The following is a 22,115-nucleotide window of genomic DNA, read 5'->3' on the forward strand; positions in this document are numbered from 1 at the left end:
AGTTGCCGTGAGTGGGGAGCTACTCTTCATTGCAGTGCACGGGCTTCTCATTGCAGTGGCTTCTCTTGTTGTGGAGCATGGGCTCTGGATGCATGGGCTTCAGTAGTTGTAGCATGCGGGCTCAGTAGTTGTAGCTCACAGGCTCTAGAGTGCAGGTGCAGTAGTTGTGGTGCATGGGCTTAGTTTCTCTGTGGCATGTGGAATCTTCCCAATCCAGGACTCAAACTCATGTCCCCTGCATTGGCAGGTGGATTCTTAACCACTGCACCACCAGGGAAGCCCCAACAGCTAATTTTTTAAGGAAGTAGAAATGAGAGAGAGGAGATCAAATAGAATTATTTCAAATGCTCAATTTACACCAGAGAGAGCAGATAAAGAAACCTCTAGCAATGAATAGAAAAAAGTTACAAACATGGTTGATATTAATTTAAATATGTCAATAATTACTTTAAATGTGAATGATCTTAGTATGCCAATTAAAAGACAAAATTACCTTTTGGATAAAAAAAAAAACAAGACCCAAATATGTACTTACAAGAAACTCTTTTTAATATAAAGATCCTGACGACTTACAAAGTTAAAAGTAAAAGAGGGAGAAAGATATAGGATGCTAACACTAATCAAATGAAAGCTAGAATAGTTATATTAATTTTAGACAAAGAGAATTTAGAACAATGAAAATTATCAAGAATAAAAAGTACTATTATTAATAATGATAATGGGGTCAGTTCTCCAAGAAGACAGCAGTTTTAAACACATATGTTACAAAAGTGTCAAAATGTGTGAAATGAAAACTGATAGAACTAAAGGAAATAGACAAATTCACTTTTATAGTTGAGATTCCAACACCTGCTGTCAGTAAGTAACCAATCAGGCAGGCAGGAAATCAATAAAGATATACTTGAGCTGAATAGAACTATGAAGTAACTAGATCTAAGTGGCATTTTTTGAATACTCCATCCAACAATATGTCAAACTTGGGTGGAATATTCACTGAAAAAGACCACTTCTGGGTCATAAAAAGTACCTTTCCAGCAACTCCACTACTGGGTATATAGCCAAAATAATTGAAAGCAGGATCTTGAAGAGATATTTGCACATCTGTTTTCAAAACAGCACTCCTCACAATAGCCAAGAGGTAGAAGCAGCACAAATGTCCATTGACAGATGAATGGATAAACAAAATGTGGTATATACAATACATACAATGGAATATTATTCAGCCTTAAAAAGGACATTCTGGCACATGATACAACATGGATTAACTCTGAGAACATTATGCTGAGTGAAATAAGCCAGTCACAAAAAGACAAATACTGTCTTATATGAGGTACCTTATGTGAGTAGACAAATTTATAGAATCAGAAAGTAGAATGGTAGTTTCCAGGAGATGGAGAGAGGAGAAAATAGGGAGTTGTTATTGAATAGGTATAGAGTTTCGGTTTTGCAAGATGAAAAAGTTCTGGAGATTTGTTGCACAGCAATGTGAATATGCTTAACAAAACTGTACTTTACACTTAGAAATTGTTAAGATGGTAACTTTTATGTTATGCACATTTTAATACTAACAAATTTCAAAGGGTAGAAATCAAAGTATAGTTTCAGACCACAATTTGTAATTATCAGTAATCAATAACAGGAAGCTGGAAAATATTCATATATTTGAAAACGAAACAAAGAACTTTTACCTATAAGTGAAGAGAATCTGAAGAATATATATATATATATATTCTGAATTGCTGTGCTGTACACCTGAAACTAACACAATATTGTAAATCAACTATACTTCAATTAAAAAATTATCATTTCAAAAAACAAATAATCAATATATTAAGAAGTCTAAAGATAAATCAAAAATGTTTTTGAAATAAATGAAAATAAAATTTATCAAGTTTTGTGAGATGCAGTGAAAGTAATGCATGGAGGGAAATTTATAGCATTTAATGTATATATTGGAAAAAAATCTAAAATCAATAACTTAAGGTTTTCCCTTAAGAAACCAAAACAGACAAGCAATAGCCTAAAGCAAGCAGAACGAAGGAATAATAAACTATAAAATTAAAAATGGGAAACCAGTAGAAAACAAAATCAAAGGAAACCAAACCTGGTTCTTTGAAAAGATCAGTAACACTGATAAACCAGGCTAACCAAGAAAAAAAGGGAGGAGACACAAATTACCAATATCAAATGTTCATTACTGATGATCCCATGGACATTGGAGTGATAATAAAGCGATACTATGAAAAACTCCATGCTCACAAATTAGATGATTTTAATGAAAAGAACAAGTTCTTGAAAGATACAAATTGCTAAAACTCACAAAGGAGAAATAGATAAGCTGAATAGTTCTATATCTATTAAAGAAATGGAACAAATAATTATTAAACTTCCAAAAAAGAAAACACCAGGCCCAGATGGTTTCACTGGTGAATTCTAACAAACATTTAAGAAAGAATATATAACAATTCTCCACAGTCACTTCCAGAAAATAGAAGCAGTGGGAACACTTCCAAACACATTCTATGAAGCCAGCTTTATCCTAATACTAAAACCAAATAAAGATATCACAAGAAAGGAAAACAACAGACCAATATCTCTCATAAATATAAATTCAAAAAATCCTCAATAAAATAGTAACCTATCAAATCAAACAAGGTAGTTATACACCACAACCAGGTGAGATTTATTCCAGGTATGCAAGGCTTATTCAACATCTAAAACATCAATGTAATTAATCACATCAACATACTAAAGAAGAAAAATCATATGATCATATTAACTGATGCAGAAAAGCAGACAAAATCCAACAATCATTCCTGATAAAAATTCTCAGCAAATTAGTAATAAAGTAAAACTTCCTCAGTTTGACAAAGAATATACAGAAAACCTACAGCTAATATCATACATAATGGTGAAAACTGGATACTCTCCTAAGAGCTGGAAGAAAGTGAGGGTGTCTTCTCTTAGCACTCTTCTTCAAAACTGTATTGGAAATCCTAGCTAGTGCAATAACACAAGAAAAAGAAATAAAAGGTTAAAGATTAGAAAGAAAGAAATAAAACTATTTGCAGAAGATAAAATTGTCTACATAAAAAATTCCAAAGAATTGACACACAAAAAAACAAAATAATTCATGGAACTAAGCAAATATTGCAAGATCACAGGATACAAAGTTAATATACAAAAGTCAATTACTAATCTTGAGGACATTATGCTAAATGAAATAAATCATTCATAACAAGACAAGTATTGTATGATTCCACTTATGAGGTACCTAGAGCAGTCAAATTCATAAAAACAGCAAATAGAATGGTGGTTACTAAGGACATGGGAGAAGGGAAATTGGGAAGCTATTACTTAAGTGTATAGAGTTTTTTTGCAAGATGAAAAAGTTCTGGAGATTGGTTGCAGAACAATGAGAATATATTTAACACTTGAAAATGATTAAGATGATATTTTATATATTTTACCATAATCAAAACATAAAAATAAAGATATTAAAAAAGAATTACATTCTATATACTAGCAACGAACAATTGGAATTTGAAATAAAAAATTCCATTCCTAATAACACCCTAAAAAATGAAATAGGCATAATTCTAACAAAATATATTAAGGAACTATATGCAGAAAACTATAAAACACTGATGAATAAAACAAAGAAGATCTAAATAAATGGAGAGGTATTCCATATTCATGGATTGGAAGTCTCAATATTGTTAAGATGTCAGGTCTTCCCAATTTGACCTTTATATTCAATACAATTTCAATTAAAATCCCAGCAAGCTATTGTGGATATTAACAAACTGATTCTAAACTTTATGTGGAAAGGCAAAATATCTAGAATAGACAGCAGAATACTAAAGAAAAAGAACAAATTTGGAGGACTGACACTACTCAATTTCAAACCTTACTAGAATGCTGCAGTAATCAAGATAGTGTGTTGTTGACAAAAGAACAGAGACATAAATCAGTGGAACAGAATACAGGGCCCAGTAATAGACCTGCACAAATATAGTCAACTTATCTTTATCAAAGGAGCAAAGGCAATTCAGTGGAGAAAGGGTAGTCTTTTCAGCAAATGATACTGAACAAATCGGATATTTATATCCAAAAAAAACAAAAAAAAATAGCACTTTGACGCAGACCTTACTTTACACAAAAGTTAAATCAAAATGGATCATAAACCTAAATGGAAAATGCTAAACTACAAAGCTTCTTGAAGAAAACATAGGAGAAAATGTACATGGCTTTGGGTTTGATCATGTGTTTTTCAATACAACACCAATAATACTATCCATGAAACAAAAAAATAAAAATTTTCCTGTTAAAATTAAAGCCTCTGCTCTGCTAAAGACGTTGTTCAGAGAATGAACGAATTTTACCCAAAGACTAGAGTAATATTTGTAAAACAGATTTTTGATAAAATATTTGTATCCAAAATATACAAAGAGCTCTTAAAACTCAACCAGAAAATAAACAACTCAATTTAAAAATGGACAAAATATCTGAACAGACAGTTCACTGAGAAAGATGGCAATTATTTGAACATATGAAAAAGTGCTTAAGATCATATGTCCTTAGGGAACTGCAAATTAGAACAACAATAAGATACCACTACACACTTATTAGAATAGCTAAAATGCAAATAACTGATAATACCAACTAACGGAAAGGATGTGGGGCAAAAGGAACTCTCACTGATAATGAGAATGCAAAATGGTACAGCTTCTTTGAAGACAGTTTGGCACTTTCTTACAAAACTAAATGTAATCTTACCATATGACCCACGATCATGTTCCTAGGCATTTACACAACAGATTTGAAAATTTATGTCCACACGGGAACCTGCATGTGAATGTTTATAGCAGATTTATTCATAATCACCAAAAGTGGGAAGCAAGCAAAATGACTTTTAATAGGAATGTATAAACAAACAGGTACATCCATACAGTGGAATATTTTTCACTGATAAAAAGAAATGAGCTACCATGCCAGGAAAATAAATGTATAAATCTTAAGTGCATATTGCTAAGTGAAAGAAGCCATCCAGAAAAAGCTAAATAACAAAAATTTCTAATTGTATGCCATTCTGGGAAAGGCAAAATTGAGAGACCTTCAACAGATTAGATGTTGAGAGGGATCTGCGGGAGGAAGGGAGGGTTGAATAGGTAAAGCATAGGGAAATTTTTAGGCTGGTGAACTTCTGTGTAATATTGTAATGGTGAATAAAAAACAGTAAGCATTTGTCAAAACCCATAAAACTATAGTACAAAGAGCAAACCTTAATGTATAAAAATTTTTTAAATAATTTAGGAGATGAGGAGAACCCCTAAAAGAAATTAAGATTGTTACAAAGTAATCTAAATTTGTTATAAACGTATGAGGCAACATCACCGAAGGGGATGGGGGAATAAGGTGTGTTAGTACACACACATGTATCTCCTTGTTTTGTTAGCTGAGAGAGTCTAGTAGCAATGACATGCCAGTATTAAAGCAGAGTCACTCACTGGTGAGACTCTAGATCTTGGCATGTTCCTTCTGATGCATGAGATATCCTTGTGGTATAAGATGTAGAAAATCAAACATACATCAGCACAAGACTCCTGGCTACATCCTGTATTCTGACCCAGCTTCCCCAGAAAATTCTCCATCCTTAAAGCAAACGGAAAGCCTGTCACGTGTACCTCACTCCGATCCCCATTGCTTTACAAGAGAAACCGCTGCCTAGATATCTTGGCACCAGTTTACAGAGGGATTCTGGGATGAGACAATGAGAAAAGCCCTTTCACCAACTCACGCAGCACCAGCTCAGGCAGGAAAAGGAAACTGCTCAGTGGGAGCTTCTTTTCACATTTTAGCTGAAGCATCCACTCTAGCAGATATCACAGAACAAAGAACTTAGAAGTCTTAGTTAGTGCAAGAAAACTTCTCATGGCTTTTAAGTGACATCTTTTAACTTCTACCAATTAAAGATAAATAAAACCTGAGGGTCAAATATCTGCAGAGAACCCTGTCATAAACATTCTGGACTTCCGGGTAAGATGGCGGAAGAGTAAGACGCGGAGATCACCTTCCTCCCCATGGATACACCAGAAATACAGCTACACATGGAACAACTCCTACAGAACACCTACTGAACGCTGGCAGAAGACCCCAGACCTCCAAAAAGGCAAGAAACTCCCCACATACCTGGGTAGGGCAAAGCGGAGAGATTCCCGCACAGAGGAGCGGTGCCGAGCGGCACTCACCAGCCCGAGAGGCTTGTCTGCTCGCCCGCCGGGGCGGGCGGCACTGGAAGCTGAGGCTCGGGCTTCGGTCAGAGCGCAGGGAGAGGACTGGGGCTGGCGGCGAGAACTCAGCCTGAAGGGGGCTAATGTGCCACAGCTAGACGGGAGGGAGTCCGGGAAAACTCTGGAGCTGCCGAAGAGGCAAGAGACTTTTTCTTCCCTCTTGGTTTCCTGGTGCGCGAGGAGAGCGGATTAAGAGCGCTGCTTAAAGGGGCTCCACAGACGGGCGCGAGTCGCGGCTGAAAGCGCGCAGCCCAGAGACGGGCGTGGGACGCTGGGGCTGCTGCTGCTGCCGCCAAGAAGCCTGTGTGCGAGCGCAAGTCACTGTCCACACCGCCCTTCCGGGAGCCTGTTCAGCCCGCCACTGCCGGGGTCCCGGGATCCAGGGGCGGCTTCCCTGGGAGAACGCACGGCGCGCCTCGGGCTGGTGCAACGTCACGCCGACCTCTGCCACTGCAGGCTCGCCCCGCACTCCGTGCCCCTCCCTCCCGCCCAGCCTGAGTGAGCCAGAGTCCCCGAAGAGGCTGCTCCTTTAACCCTGTCCTGTCTGAGCGAAGAACAGACGCCCTCCGGCGACCTACACGCAGAGGCGGGGCGAAATCCAAAGCTGAGACCCAGGAGCTGTGAGAACAAAGAAGAGAAAGGGAAACCTCTCCCAGCAGCCTCAGAAGCAGCGGATTAAAGCTCCACAATCAACTTGATGTACTCTGCATCTGTGGAATACATGAATAGACAACAAATCATCCCAAATTGAGGAGCCAGGAGTCAGTGCTGTGCCTCTGAGGTGGGAGAGCCAACTTCAGGACACTGGTCCACAAGAGACCTCCCAGCTCCACATAATATCAAACGGCGAAAATCTTCCAGAGATCTCCATCTCAACACCAGCACCCAGCTTCACTCAACGACCAGCAAGCTACAGTGCTGGACACCCTATGCCAAACAACTAGCAAGACAGGAACACAACGCCACCCATTAGCAGAGAGGTGGCCTAAAATCATAAAAAGTCTGCAGACACCCCAAAACACACCACCAGACGTGGACCTGCCCACCAGAAAGACAAGATCCAGCCTCATCCACCAGAACACAGGCACTAGTCCCCACCACCAGGAAGCCTACACAACCCACTAAACCAACCTTAGCCACTGGGGACAGACACCAAAAACAACGGGAACTACGAACCTGCAGCCTGCAAAAAGGAGACCCCAAACACAGTAACATAAGCAAAATGAGAAGACAGAAAAACACACAGCAGGAGAAGGAGCAAGATAAAAACCCACCAGACCTAACAAATGAAGAGGTAATAGGCAGTCTACCTGAAAAAGAATTCAGAATAATGATGGTAAAGATGATCCAAGATTCTATTTCCCAGATCCAAAATCTTGGAAATAGAATAGACAAAATGCAAGAAACAGTTAACAAGGACCTAGAAGAACTAAAGATGAATCAAGCATCGATTAAAAACACAATAAATGAAATAAAAAATACTCTAGATGGGATCAATAGCAGAATAACTGAGGCAGAAGAACGGATAAGTGAGGTGGAAGATAAAATACTGGAAATAACTGCTGCAGAGCAAAATAAAGAAAAAAGAATGAAAAGAACAGAGGACAGTCTCAGAGACCTCTGGGACAACATTAAACGCACCAACATTCGAATTATAGGGGTTCCAGAAGAAGAAGAGAAAAAGAAAGGGACTGAGAAAATATTTGAAGAGATTATAGTTGAAAACTTCCCTAATATGGGAAAGGAAATAGTTAATCAAGTCCAGGAGGCACAGAGAGTCCCATACAGAATAAATCCAAGGAGAAATACGCCAAGACACATATTAATCAAACTGTCAAAAATTAAACACAAAGAAATCATATTAAAAGCAGCAAGGGAAAAACAACAAATAACACACAAGGGAATCCCCATCAGGATAACAGCTGATCTCTCAGCAGAAACTCTACAAGCCAGAAGGGAGTGGCAGGACATAATTAAGGTGATGAAGGAGAAAAACCTGCAACCAAGATTACTCTACCCAGCAAGGATCTCATTCAGATTTGATGGAGAAATTAAAACGTTTACAGACAAGCAAAAGCTGAGAGAGTTCAGCACCACCAAACCAGCTTTACAACAAATGCTAAAGGAACTTCTCTAGGCAAGAAACACAACAGAAGGAAAAGACCTACAATAACGAACCCAAAACAATTAAGAAAATGGGAATAGGAACATACATATTGATAATTACCTTAAATGTAAATGGACTAAATGCTCCCACCAAAAGACACAGATTGGCTGAATGGATACAAAAACAAGACCCATATATATGCTGTCTACAAGAGACCCACTTCAGACCTAGAGACACATACAGACTGAAAGTAAGGGGATGGAAAAAGATATTCCATGCAAATGGAAACCAAAAGAAAGCTGGAGTAGCAATTCTCATATCAGAAAAAATAGACTTTAAAATAAAGACTACTAGAAGAGACAAAGAAGGACACTACATAATGATCAAGGGATCGATCCAAGAAGAAGATATAACAATTGTAAATATTTATGCACCAAACGTAGGAGCACCTCAATACATAAGGCAAATACTAACAGCCATAAAAGGAGAAATCGACAGTAACACAATCATAGTAGGGGACTTTAACACCCCACTTTCACCAATGGACAGATCATCCAAAATGAAAATAAATAAGGAAACACAAGCTTTAAATGATACATTAAACAAGATGGACTTAATTGATATTTATAGGACATTCCATCCAAAAACAACAGAATACACATTTTTCTCAAGTGCTCATGGAACATTCTCCAGGATAGATCATATCTTGGGTCACAAATCAAGCCTTGGTAAATTTAAGAAAATTGAAATTGTATCAAGCATCTTTTCCGACCACAATGCTATGAGACTAGATATCAATTACAGGAAAAGAGCTGTAAAAAATACAAACACATGGAGGCTAAACAATACACTACTTAATAACAAAGTGATCACTGAAGAAATCAAAGAGGAAATTAAAAAATACCTAGAAACAAATGACAATGGAGACACGACGACCCAAAACCTATGGGATGCAGCAAAAGCAGTTCTAAGAGGGAAGTTTATAGCAATACAATCCCACCTTAAGAAACAGGAAACATCTCGAATAAACAACCTGACCCTGCACCTAAAGCAATTAGAGAAAGAAGAACAAAAACATCCCAAAGTTAGCAGAAGGAAAGAAATCATAAAAATCAGATCAGAAATAAATGAAAAAGAAATGAAGGAAACAATAGCAAAGATCAATAAAACTAAAAGCTGGTTCTTTGAGAAGATAAACAAAATTGATAAACCGTTAGCCAGACTCATCAAGAAAAAAAGGGAGAAGACTCAAATCAATAGAATTAGAAATGAAACAGGAGAAGTAACAACTGACACTGCAGAAATACAAAAGATCATGAGAGATTATTACAAGCAACTCTATGCCAATAAAATGGACAACCTGGAAGAAATGGACAAATTCTTAGAAATGCACAACCTGCCAAGACTGAATCAGGAAGAAATAGAAAATATGAACAGACCAATCACAAGCACTGAAATTGAAACTGTGATAAAAAATCTTCCAACAAACAAAAGCCCAGGACCAGATGGCTTCACAGGCGAATTCTCTCAAGCATTTAGAGAAGAGCTAACACCTATCCTTCTCAAACTCTTCCAAAATATAGCAGAGGGAGGAACACTCCCAAACTCATTCTACGAGGCCACCATCACCCTGATACCAAAACCAGACAAGGATGTCACAAAGAAAGAAAACTACAGGCCAATATCACTGATGAACATAGATGCAAAAATCCTCAACAAAATACTAGCAAACAGGATCCAACAGCACATTAAAAGGATCATACACCATGATCAAGTGGGGTTTATTCCAGGAATGCAAGGATTCTTCAATATACGCAAATCAATCAACGTGATACACCATATTAACAAATTGAAGGAGAAAAACCATATGATCATCTCAATAGATGCGGAGAAAGCTTTCGACAAAATTCAACACCCATTTATGATAAAAACCCTGCAGAAAGTAGGCATAGAGGGAACTTTCCTCAACATAATAAAGGCCATATATGACAAACCCACAGCCAGCATCGTCCTCAATGGTGAAAAACTGAAACCATTTCCACTAAGATCAGGAACAAGACAAGGTTGCCCACTCTCACCACTCTTATTCAACATAGTTTTGGAAGTTTTAGCCACAGCAATCAGAGAAGAAAAGGAAATAAAAGGAATCCAAATCAGAAAAGAAGAAGTAAAGCTGTCACTGTTTGCAGATGACATGATACTATACATAGAGAATCCTAAAGATGCTACCAGAAAACTACTAGAGCTAATCAATGAATTTGGTAAAGTTGCAGGATACAAAATTAATGCACAGAAATCTGTAGCATTCCTATATACTAATGATGAAAAATCTGAAAGTGAAATCAAGGAAACACTCCCATTTACCATTGCAACAAAAAGAATAAAATATCTAGGAATAAACCTACCTAAGGAGACAAAAGACCTGTATGCAGAAAATTATAAGACACTGATGAAAGAAATTAAAGATGATACAAATAGATGGAGAGATGTACCATGTTCTTGGATTGGAAGAATCAACATTGTGAAAATGACTCTACTACCCAAAGCAATCTACAGATTCAATGCAATCCCTATCAAACTACCACTGGCATTTTTCACAGAACTAGAACAAAAAATTTCACAATTTGTATGGAAACACAAAAGACCCTGAATAGCCAAAGCAATCTTGAGAACGAAAAATGGAGCTGGAGGAATCAGGCTCCCTGACTTCAGACTATACTACAAAGCTACAGTAATCAAGACAGTATGGTACTGGCACAAAAACAGAAAGATAGATCAATGGAACAGGATAGAAAGCCCAGAGATAAACCCACGGACATATGGTCACCTTATCTTTGATAAAGGAGGCAGGAATGTACAGTGGAGAAAGGACAGTCTCTTCAATAAATGGTGCTGGGAAAACTGGACAGGGACATGTAAAAGTATGAGATTAGATCACTCCCTAACACCATACCCAAAAATAAGCTCAAAATGGATTAAAGACCTAAATGTAAGGCCAGACACTATCAAACTCTCAGAGGAAAACATAGGCAGAACACTCTATGACATAAATCACAGCAAGATCCTTTTTGACCCACCTCCTAGAGAAATGGAAATAAAGACAAAAATAAACACATGGGACCTAATGAAACTTAAAAGCTTTTGCACAGCAAAGGAAACCATAAAAAAGACCAAAAGACAGCCCTCAGAATGTGAGAAAATATTTGCAAATGAAGCAACTGACAAAGGATTAATCTCCAAAATTTATAAGCAGCTCATGCAGCTCAATAACAAAAAAACAAACAACCCAATCCAAAAATGGGCAGAAGACCTAAATAGACATTTCTCCAAAGAAGATATACAGACTGCCAACAAACACATGAAAGGATGCTCAACATCTTTACTCATTAGAGAAATGCAAATCAAAACTACAATGAGATATCATCTCACACCAGTCAGAATGGCCATCATCAAAAAATCTAGAAACTATAAATGCTGGAGAGGGTGTGGAAAAAAGGGAACCCTCTTGCACTGCTGGTGGGAATGTGAATTGGTACAGCCACTATGGAGAACGGTATGGAAGTTCCTTAAAAAACTACAAATAGAACTACCATATGACCCAGCAATACCACTACTAGGCATATACCCTGAGAAAACCATAATTCAAAAAGAGTCATGTACCAAAATGTTCATAGCAGCCCTATTTACAATAGCCCGGAGATGGAAACAACCTAAGTGTCCATCATCGGATGAATGGGTAAAGAAGATATGGCACGTATATACAATGGAATATTACTCAGCCATAAAAAGAAATGAAATTGAGCTATTTGTAATGAGGTGGATGGACCTAGAGTCTGTCATACAGAGTGAAGTAAGTCAGAAAGAGAAAGACAAATACTGTATGCTGACACATATATATGGAATTTAAGAAAAAAAAAAGTCATGAAGAACATAGGGGTAAGCCAGAAATAAAGACACAGACCTACTTGAGAATGGACTTGAGGATATGGGGAGGGGGAAGAGTAAGCTGTGACAAAGCGAAAGAGAGGCATGGACATATATACACTACCAAACATAAGGTAGATAGATAGTGGGAAGCAGCCGCAGAGCACAGGGAGATCAGCTGGGTGCTTTGTGACTGCCTGGAGGGGTGGGATGGGGAGGGTGGGAGGGAGGGAGATGCATGAGGGAAGGGATGTGGGAACAGATGTATATGTATGACTGATTCACTTTGTTATAAAGCAGAAACTAATAAAAAAAAAAACATTCTGCAAGGAGGCTCCAAACTGTTGATTTTTTGTTGGTATTATTTTCCTGTTAGGTAGTGCTCTAAGTGGTTAGAGGGAAATTTAACATCTCCACTGTCATTGTGGAAGACATCCAGGAAAAATATGGGAAAAATTAGAATTTATGAGGACATTTGGGGAAAGCACCACATTTGCTGAATCCCATATATTTTGGTATGTTGTGTGTTCATTTTCATTTATCTCAACTATTTTCTAATTTCTCTTTTGATTCTTCTTTGACCCATTGATTATTTAGGAGTTTGTTGTTTAATTTCCATGTATTTGTGAGTGTCCCAAATTTCTTTCTGTTATTGATTTCTAATTTCATTTCATTGTGGTCAGAGAACACACCTTGTATTATTTTTAGTTCTTTAAATTTATTGAGGTTTGTTTTATGGGCTGGCATATGGTCTATCCTAGAAAATGTTCCAGTGCACTAGAGCGGAATATATATTCTGCTGTTGGTGGTGGAGTGTTCTATAGAAGCCTATTAGGTCTAGTTGGTTTATAATGTTGTTTAAGTCTTTTATTTCCTTGTTGATCTGTCTAGTTTTTCTATCCATTATTGAAAGTGGGGTTCAAGTAGAAGTTTCCAACTATTATTGTTGAATCATCTATTTTTACTTCATTTCTGCCATGTTTGTGGTGTTCTGTTGTTAGGTGCATATGTGTTAATAATTTTTATATCTTTCTGATGGATTGACCCTTTTATCACTATAAAATGTTCCTCCGTATCCATGGTAATACATCTTGCCTTAAAACCCACTTTGTCTCTTATTAGTGTAGCCACTCCAGCTTTCTTTTGGTTTCTGTTTGCATGATATATCATTTTCCATCCTTTTACTTTCAGTCTCTTTATATTTTTGAATTTAAAGTATGTCTCCTCTAGACAGCATATTGCTGGATCTGGTTTTTTTTTTTTTTTTTTTTTTTTTTTGCGGTACGTGGGCCTCTCACTGTTGTGGCCTCTCCCGTTGCGGAGCACAGGCTCCGGACGCGCAGACTCAGCGGCCATGGCTCACGGGCCTAACCGCTCCGCGGCATGTGGGATCTTCCCAGACCAGGGCTCGAACCCGTGTCCCCGGCATCGGCAGGCGGACTCTCAACCACTGCGCCACCAGGGAAGCCCCTGGATCTGTTTTTTAAATTGAGGCTGATGATCTCTGCCTTTTGATTGTATTATTCAATCCAATCATTTAATTTTATTATTGATATAGTTGAATTTATATCTGCCATTTTACTTTTTTTTTCCATATGTCTCATATCTTCTTTGTTCTTCTATGCTTTTTACTACTTTATTTTGCATTAAGTGAATATTTTCCAATGTATTATTTTATTTAATGAATTTTCCACTACATATTTTTCTGAATTATTTCCTAAGTTGTTGTTATAAGGCTTCTTATGTACATCTTAATTTATCAGAATCAGCTTTGCATTTGTGCTAAATTCCATTGATCATAAAAACATTACTCCTATGGAAAAACAAATACCATATGCTAACACATATGTATGGAATCTAAAAAAAAAAAAAGTGGTTCTGAAGAACCTAGGGGCAGGACAGGAATAAAGATGCAGATGTAGAGAATGGACTTGCAGACGGGGAGGGGGAAGGGTAAGCTGGGATGAAGTGAGAGAGTGGCATGTACTTATATATACTACCAAATGTAAAATAGCTAGCTAGTGGGAAGCAGCTGCATAGCACAGGGAGATCAGCTTAGTGCTTTGTGACCACCTAGAGGGGTGGGATAGGGAGGGTGGGAGGGAGACACAAGAGGGAGGAGATATGGGTATGTATATATAACTGATTCACTTTGTTATAAAGCAGAAACTAACACACCATTGTAAAGCAATTATACTCCAATAAAGATGTTAAAAAAGATATTTATTTATATCTCCTTTATTTCAGCAAAGTTTTGTAGATTTCAATGTGTAAGTGATTCATCTTCTTGTCTGGGATTTTCCAAAGTTTTGTGGTTTTTTTTTGATGCTGTGGTAGATGAGATTGTTTTCTGAATTTTCATTTAACAAATTTATTGTTAGGTTAAAGAAACACAACTACCTTTTTTTTCAACATTTTAATTGGAGTATAATTGCTCTACAATGATGCATTAGCTTCTGCTGTATAACAAAGTGAATCAGCCATACGTATACACATATCCCTATAACCTCTTGCTCTTGCATATCCCTCCAACCCTCCCTATTCCACCCCTCTAGGTGGTCACAAAGCAACGAGCTGATCTCCCTGTGCTATGCAGCTGCTTCCATCCAGACATTCATTCTACACTTGGTAGTGTATATATGTCCATGTCACTCTCTCACCTCATCCCAGCCCATGCCCCCAATATGTCCTAAAGTCCACTCTCCACATCTGCATTTTTATTCCTGTCTTGCCCCTAGTTTCTTCAGAACCATTTTTTTTTTAGATTCCATTTATATGCGTGTGCATACTGTACTTGTTTTTCTCTTTCTGACTTACTTCACTCTGTATGACAGACTCTAGGTCCATCCACCTCACTACAGATAACTCAATTTCATTTCCTTTTATGGCTGAGTAATATTTCATTGTATATATGCGCCACATCTTCTTTATCCATTCATCTGTCAATGGACACTTTGGTTGCTTCCATGTCCTGGCTATTGTAAATTGTGCTAGAGTGAACTTTGTGGTACGTGACTCTTTTTGAATTATGGTTTTCTCAGGGTATATGCCTAGTAGTGGTATTGCTGGGTCGTATGGTAGTTCCATTTGTAGTTTCTTAAGGAACCTCCATACTGTTCTCCATAGTGGCTGTATCAATTTACATTCCCACCAACAGTGAAAGAGGGTTCCCTTTTCTTCACACTCTCTCTAGCATTTATTGTTTGTAGACTTTTTGATTATGGCCACTCTGAGTGGTGTGAGATGATACCTCATTGTAGTTTTGATTTGCATATCTCTAATGATTAGCAAGGTTGAGCATCCTTTCATGTGTTTGCTGGCAATCTGTATATCTTCTTTGGAGAAATGTCTATTTAGGTCTTCTGCCCATTTTTGGATTGGTTTGTTTGTTTTCTTGATACTGAACGGCATGAGTACTTTGTATATTTTGGAGATTAATCCTTTGTCAGTTGCTTCATTTGCAAATATTTTCTCCCATTCTGAGGGTTGTCTTTTCATCTTGTTTATGGTTTCTCTTGCTGTGCAAAAGCATTAGGTCTCATTTGTTTATTTTAGCTTTTATTTCCCTTCCTCTAGGGGTGGGTCAAAAAGAATCTTGCAGTGAATTATGTTATAGAGTGTTCTGCCTATGTTTTCCTCTGAGAGTTTTACAGTGTCTGGCCTTACATCTAGGTCCTTAATCCATCTTGAGTTTATTTTTGTATATGGTGTTAGGAAGTGTTCTAATTTCATTTTTTTTACATGCAGCTATCCAGTTTTCCCAGTACCACTTATAGAAGAGGTTGCCTTCATTGTATATTCTTGCATCCTTCATCAAAGATAAGGTGACCATATGTGTGTGGGATTATTTCAGAGCTTTCTATCCTGTTTTATTGATCTATATTTCTATTTTTGTGGCAGTACCATACTGTCTTCATTACTGTAACTTTGTAGTATAGTCTGAAGTCAGGGAGCCTGATTCCTCCAGGTCCGTTTTTCTTTCCCAAGATCGCTTTGGCTATTCAGGGTCTTTTGTGTTTCCATAAAAATTGTGAAATTTTTTGTTCTAGTTCTGTGAAAAATGCCATTGGTAGTTTGATAGGGATTGCACTGAACCTGTACATTGCTTTCAGTAGTATGGTCATTTTCACAATGTTTATTCTTCCAATGCAAGAACATGGTATATCTCTCCATCTGTTTGTATCATCTTTCATTTCTTTCATCGGTGTCTTATAGTGTTCTACATAAAGGTCTTTTGTCTCCTTAGGTAGGTTTATTCCTAGGTATTTTATTCTTTTTGTTGCATTGGTAAATGGGAGGGTTTCCTTAATTTCTCTTTCAGATTTTTCATCATTAGTGTAAAAGATTACAAGTGATTTCTCTGCATTAATTTGTATCCTGCTACTTTACCAAATTCATTGTTTAGTGCTAGTAGTTTTCTGGTAGTATATTTAGGATTCTCTATGCATAGTATCATGTCATCTGGAAGCAGTGACAGTTTTACTTCTTCTTTTCCTATTTGGATCCTTTTTATTTCTTTTTCTTTGCTGACTGCTGTGGCTAAAACTTCCAAGACTATGTTGAATAAGAGTGGTGAGAGTAGGCAACCTTGTCTTGTTCCTGATATTAGTGGAAATGGTTTCAGTTTTTCACCACTGAGAACAATGTTGGCTGTGGGTTTGTCATATATGGCTTTTATTATGTTGAGGTAATTTCCCTCTATGCCTACTTTCTGGAAGGCTTTCATCATAAAGAGGTGTTGAATTTTGTTAAAAGCTTTTTCTGCATCTATTGAGATTATCATATGGTTTTTTTTCTTCAATTTGTTAATATGGTGTATCACATTGATTGATTTGCTGTTGGATTCTGTTTGCTAGTATTTTCTTGAGGATTTTTGCATCTAAGTTCATCAGAGATATTGGTCTGTAGTGTTCTTTTTTTTGTTACATCTTCATCTGGTTCTCATATCAGGGTGATGGTGACCTTGTAGAATGAGTTTGGGGGTGTTCCTCTCTCTGCTATATTTTGGAAGAGGTTGAGAATGATAGGTGTTAGCTGTTCTCTACATGCTTGATAAAACTCACCTTTGAAGCTACCTGGTCCTGGGCTTTTTGTTTGCTGAAGAATTTTAATCACAGTTTCAATTTCAGTGCTTGTGATTTGTCTGTTTATATTTTCTATTTCTTCCTGTTTCAGTCTCAGAAGGTTGTGCTTTTCTAAGAAATTTGTCCATTTCTTTCAGGTTGTCCATTTTATTGGTATATAGTGGCTTGTAGTAATCTCTCATGATCCTTTGTATTTCTGCAGTGTCAGTTGTTCCCGTTGTTTTTGGTGTCTGCACCCTGTGGGTAAGGTTGGTTCAGTGGGTTGTGTAGGCTTCCTGGTGGAGGGGACAGGTTCCTGTGTTTTGGTGGATGAGGCTGAATCTTGTCTTTTAGGTGGGCAGAACCACATCCGTTGGTGTGTTTTGGGGTTTCTGTGAACTTATTATGATTTTAGGCAGCCTCTCTGCTAATGGGTGGAGTTGTGTTCTTGTCTTGCTAGTTGTTTGGCATGGGGTGTCCAGCACTGTAGCTTGCTGGTCGTTGAGTGGAGTTGGGTCTTAGCATTGAGACAGAGATCTCTGGCGGAGCTCTTGCCAATTGATATTACATGGGGCCGAGAAGTCTCTGGTGGACCAATGTCCTGAATTCGGCTCTCCCACCTCAGAGGTTCAGGCCTGACAGCCGGCCAGAGCACCAAGTCCCTGTCAGCCACATGGCTGGAAAAGATGGGCCATGGGTTTTCGTCAGCCACTGCCCTGTTGTAGCTCTGTCTCAGCTGTCTCCAAAGGTCACCCAGATACATTGGGTTATTCCACCATTCCTCAGAACTTGCACATGCCCCCTGGGATTTGTAGATGTCATCCTGATGTTCTTCACTGAAATACCTTGCATTCACGGTGGTGAGAGATATGCTAATAGTGTTGGTTCTCTTCAGTTCAGAGACTGGGACAGCCTGAGCCTTCACGTGGCCAAGTCAGGAGCAGGTGGCCAACGGCCCCAAAGTGATAACACGTCATATTCCAAGAAGGCTTTCAGCAGCACCCTAGCAGTAGTCCCAAGCAGCTGTTCTGCTCCACTCAGCTGCAGCACTCTGATCACGGAACTAATTGGGACCCTCAAACGAGGATTTCTGCTGGCCCTAGAGCCTGACTTGCCCACCCAGCTGAGGAGAGTGTCTCCTGACCCTGTCTCACCCAAGAAACATGACTAACTTTTGATGCTTATTTTGTATCCTACAACTTTGCTGACCCTGTGTATTAGCTCTGATAGCTTGTGTGTGTGTGATCCATAGGAAGTTTTACTATAATATGTCATCAATAAACAAATAATTTTACTTATTTCTTTCAACTTAGATACCTTTTGATTCTTTAGCCTAATTCCTTTAGCTAGAACTCTCAACACTTTGTTGAACAGAATTGGTGGAATTGGGCATCTTTGACTTGTTTCTGTACTTAGAGGCAAAGCTTTCATTTTTTCACAATTAAGTACAATGTTATCTATGCATTTTTCATGTGAATCATTTATATGTTGAGGAAATATTTTTTTTCTAGTCTCAGTGTGCTGAGTGATTTTGTCAGTGAAATGTGTTAAATCTTGTCAAAACTTTTTTTCTGCATTAATTTAGAGGGTCATGTGATTTTTCTCCCTCTTATTCAGTTAAGGTGAGGCATTAAGTATGTTTGTTTTCACATGGGGAGCATTTACAGTATTTCATGATTAAATCCAATAAGGACATTGTGTATAATCCTTTTGATATACTGATGGATTGTTTGCTGTTATTTGTTGAGAATTTTGCATAAAGGTGCATATCCATATCAATATCTTTTCTTATAGTATCTTTTTCTGGATTTGCATCAGGGTAATTCTGGCCTCATAGAATGAGCTAGGAAGTGTTACCTCCTCTTTTGTTTTTTGGGAAGATATGGAAAATTATTGATATTAATTCTGCTTTATATGATTGTTAAAATTAACCAGTAAATTATCTGGTTTACAGATTTTCTTTGTTGAGAAGTCTTAATTACTAATTTAATCTTCGTGCTAATGATAGGTCTAGTCAAATTTACTATTCACTCTTCAGTCTTGGTAATCTGTGTGTTTTTAGGAATTTGTAATTTTAATCCAGGTTACCCAAATATTTGATGTGATTGTTCTTTGTATACTTTGATTTTTTTAATTTTTATAACATTTATCACGTTGCAGACAGAGTTATTTCTGATTTTAGTATTTAAGACTTCTTTTTTTCTTAGTCAGCTAGCCCATATCTGCAAATCAATCAATGTGATACAACACATAAACAAACTGAAGAATAAAACCCATATGATTGGGCTTCCCTGGTGGCGCAGTGGTGGGGAGTCCGCCTGCCGATGCAGGGGACGTGGATTCGTGCCCCAGTCTGGGAGGATCCCACATGCCACAGAGAGGCTGGGCCTGTGAGCCGTGGCCGCTGGGCCTGCGTGTCTGGAGCCTGTGCTCCGCAACGGGAGAGGCCACAACAGTGAGAGGCCCGTGTACCGCAAAAATAAAATAAAATAAAATAAAAATATGGTTTCCTTCAGGTATAAAGTTACAGTGCAGTTTGGAATTTGCCCATAAGGATCATGCTGGAATGGGGAGCTCAAAACATTTTCTGACAGGCCTAGCTTTTGGTTTAGAGGAACTGTTAATATATCTCTGATAAAGCATCAGTCCTGAACTGGAACCTGGAACTCTATCCTACAAATAGCTTAATCACGTTAGAAAGCACCAACTCTCCATGTGGGTGAGTGGGAGTGGCAAGGAGAGGGCACATCATTTTAAGAGCACCCTTTACTGTCAGTTCAGACTCTGTAACCAGCAGCTGTCAAAAGATCTAAAGATATTGCTTGTGTCCTTGCTCTGTGCTTAGTGTGGCCTTGCTCTGTGCTGTGGCCTGAATTTCATTACCCAAATTCTTATGCTGGGTACCCCAACCCCAAATATGAAGGTATTTAGGGACATGTCTTTTACAGATCTCATTAATGCTAAATTAGATCATGCAGATAGGTCCTTGATCTATAGGATTAGTGTGCTTATAAGAAGAGAAAGAGAGACCAGAGCAAACACTCTCTTTTCACAGGCACTGAGGAAAGGCCATGTAAGGACATAGAAATAAGGGCAGCCTTTTGTAAACTGGGAAGAGAAGTCTTCCCGATCTGCAGGGATTCTCAACACTCTCTTCATTTTCTCAAGGGAAACCAAAACAAAAAAAAAGAAAACCCTAGCCATTTGGACACTCTTAAAGCCTGACATTTTCAGTGCTTATTTTTCATTAGAACCATCTGGGACCTTTAAAATGACTGATGCTCAGCACCATCTTGGATTATATACTAGTTTCTGCAAAGGACCCTCATCAGAATATTAAACTGTCTCCAGAAAGTTCTAATCTGCAGCCTGGGTGTGACTCACAGTTACCAGAGTCCCCACCCCCATGGTATAGCGTGAGGTGGGGGAGGACAAAGGAGACCCCTGAAGTCAGGTGCAGCTCATGGCAAAGCTTATGCTCTTCCTCAAGGCAGAGCTCAGCCCAGGTTGCATGTGAGAATCACCCAGGGAGCTTGTCACAAACACAGAGCCCTGAGTCCCAGCCTTGAATAATGAAGTCTGAATCACTGGGGTTGGCCTTTGAAATGCCTTCCAGCTGATCGACTGTAGAATCAGGAGTGGGAAGCTGTGGATCCATGATTTCATTGAGCTTAGAGAACAGTGGGACAGCTAGACTTGACCTGACCCAGGAGTTGCATGAACCATACCGAGTGTGAGTCGAGTTTGAGGACTGAAAAGGGGTGGCACCTATGAGGGGTGTCACCATCTGAGAAGGCCTCTGTGCACAGGGTGACTAACAGACATCCTCAAGTAGTGCAAACCAGCTTGATGAATGGCTTTCGGAGATCATAGTAGGGAAGCATCTAACACAGAAGAAGCAAAGACCCTAAAACAAAATTGCACCCACTGTATTCAGGGAATGAGAAGGTAGGTATGGCTGGAGCCTGGATATCGAGAGAAAAATCATCTTGATTTGAAGCCATCAGTTGACAGGGTGTGAAAAATGTCTGCCCTGAAAAGTCATAAAAAGAGGTTTGGTCTGCATACCAAGTACAATGAGGGCAGGGACACTATTAAAATGCTGTGGCCATTGTCAGTGGGAGTAACCCTTAATGCCTCACTATTTTAGATCCAATTTGAAAAAACCAATTCATTTCATATATGTTTAGATGCTAGGAATGAGATATTCTAGTGAAGCGGATGCCATGGGTAAGGGAGGAAAAGGATTCAGGAATTGGTCTTTATGAGGAGCTGCAGTTGTCCCCAGATATGATCTGTATGGAGTATCCTCAGGACCTGGATGGGAGCCCTGCACCCTGGTATCCCTGATACCACCCCACCATGATATCTCCATGCCCATTTTCTGCCTTCTCCAAGCAGACACCACACACGCAGTCACCTCTTCTGACTTGGATACAGATCTTGAACTTAAAATTTGAATCTGGTTCTCAAATCCACTTGACAGACAAGGGATTTCATGACTTTCTCTTCCTCAAACCCAATGGAATGAAAATAAAATGTGAAATGAACTGGAGGATCCCCTAGTTCTGCCGTGTGGCCAGGGCTTGGATGGGACCCCAACATGTAGAGAGACAAAGGAGCAGGGAGAGAGCTCAGCCTCCTGGAGATTTGGGACCTGTCAACCCTCTCACTCTCCTCTACCCAACATTCTTGCTACTTGAGGGTCATTAAGCATCAGGGAAAACT

The sequence above is a fragment of the Hyperoodon ampullatus genome (genome assembly GCF_949752795.1).
Source record: "Hyperoodon ampullatus genome assembly, chromosome: 4".
Lineage (NCBI taxonomy): Eukaryota > Metazoa > Chordata > Mammalia > Artiodactyla > Ziphiidae > Hyperoodon > Hyperoodon ampullatus.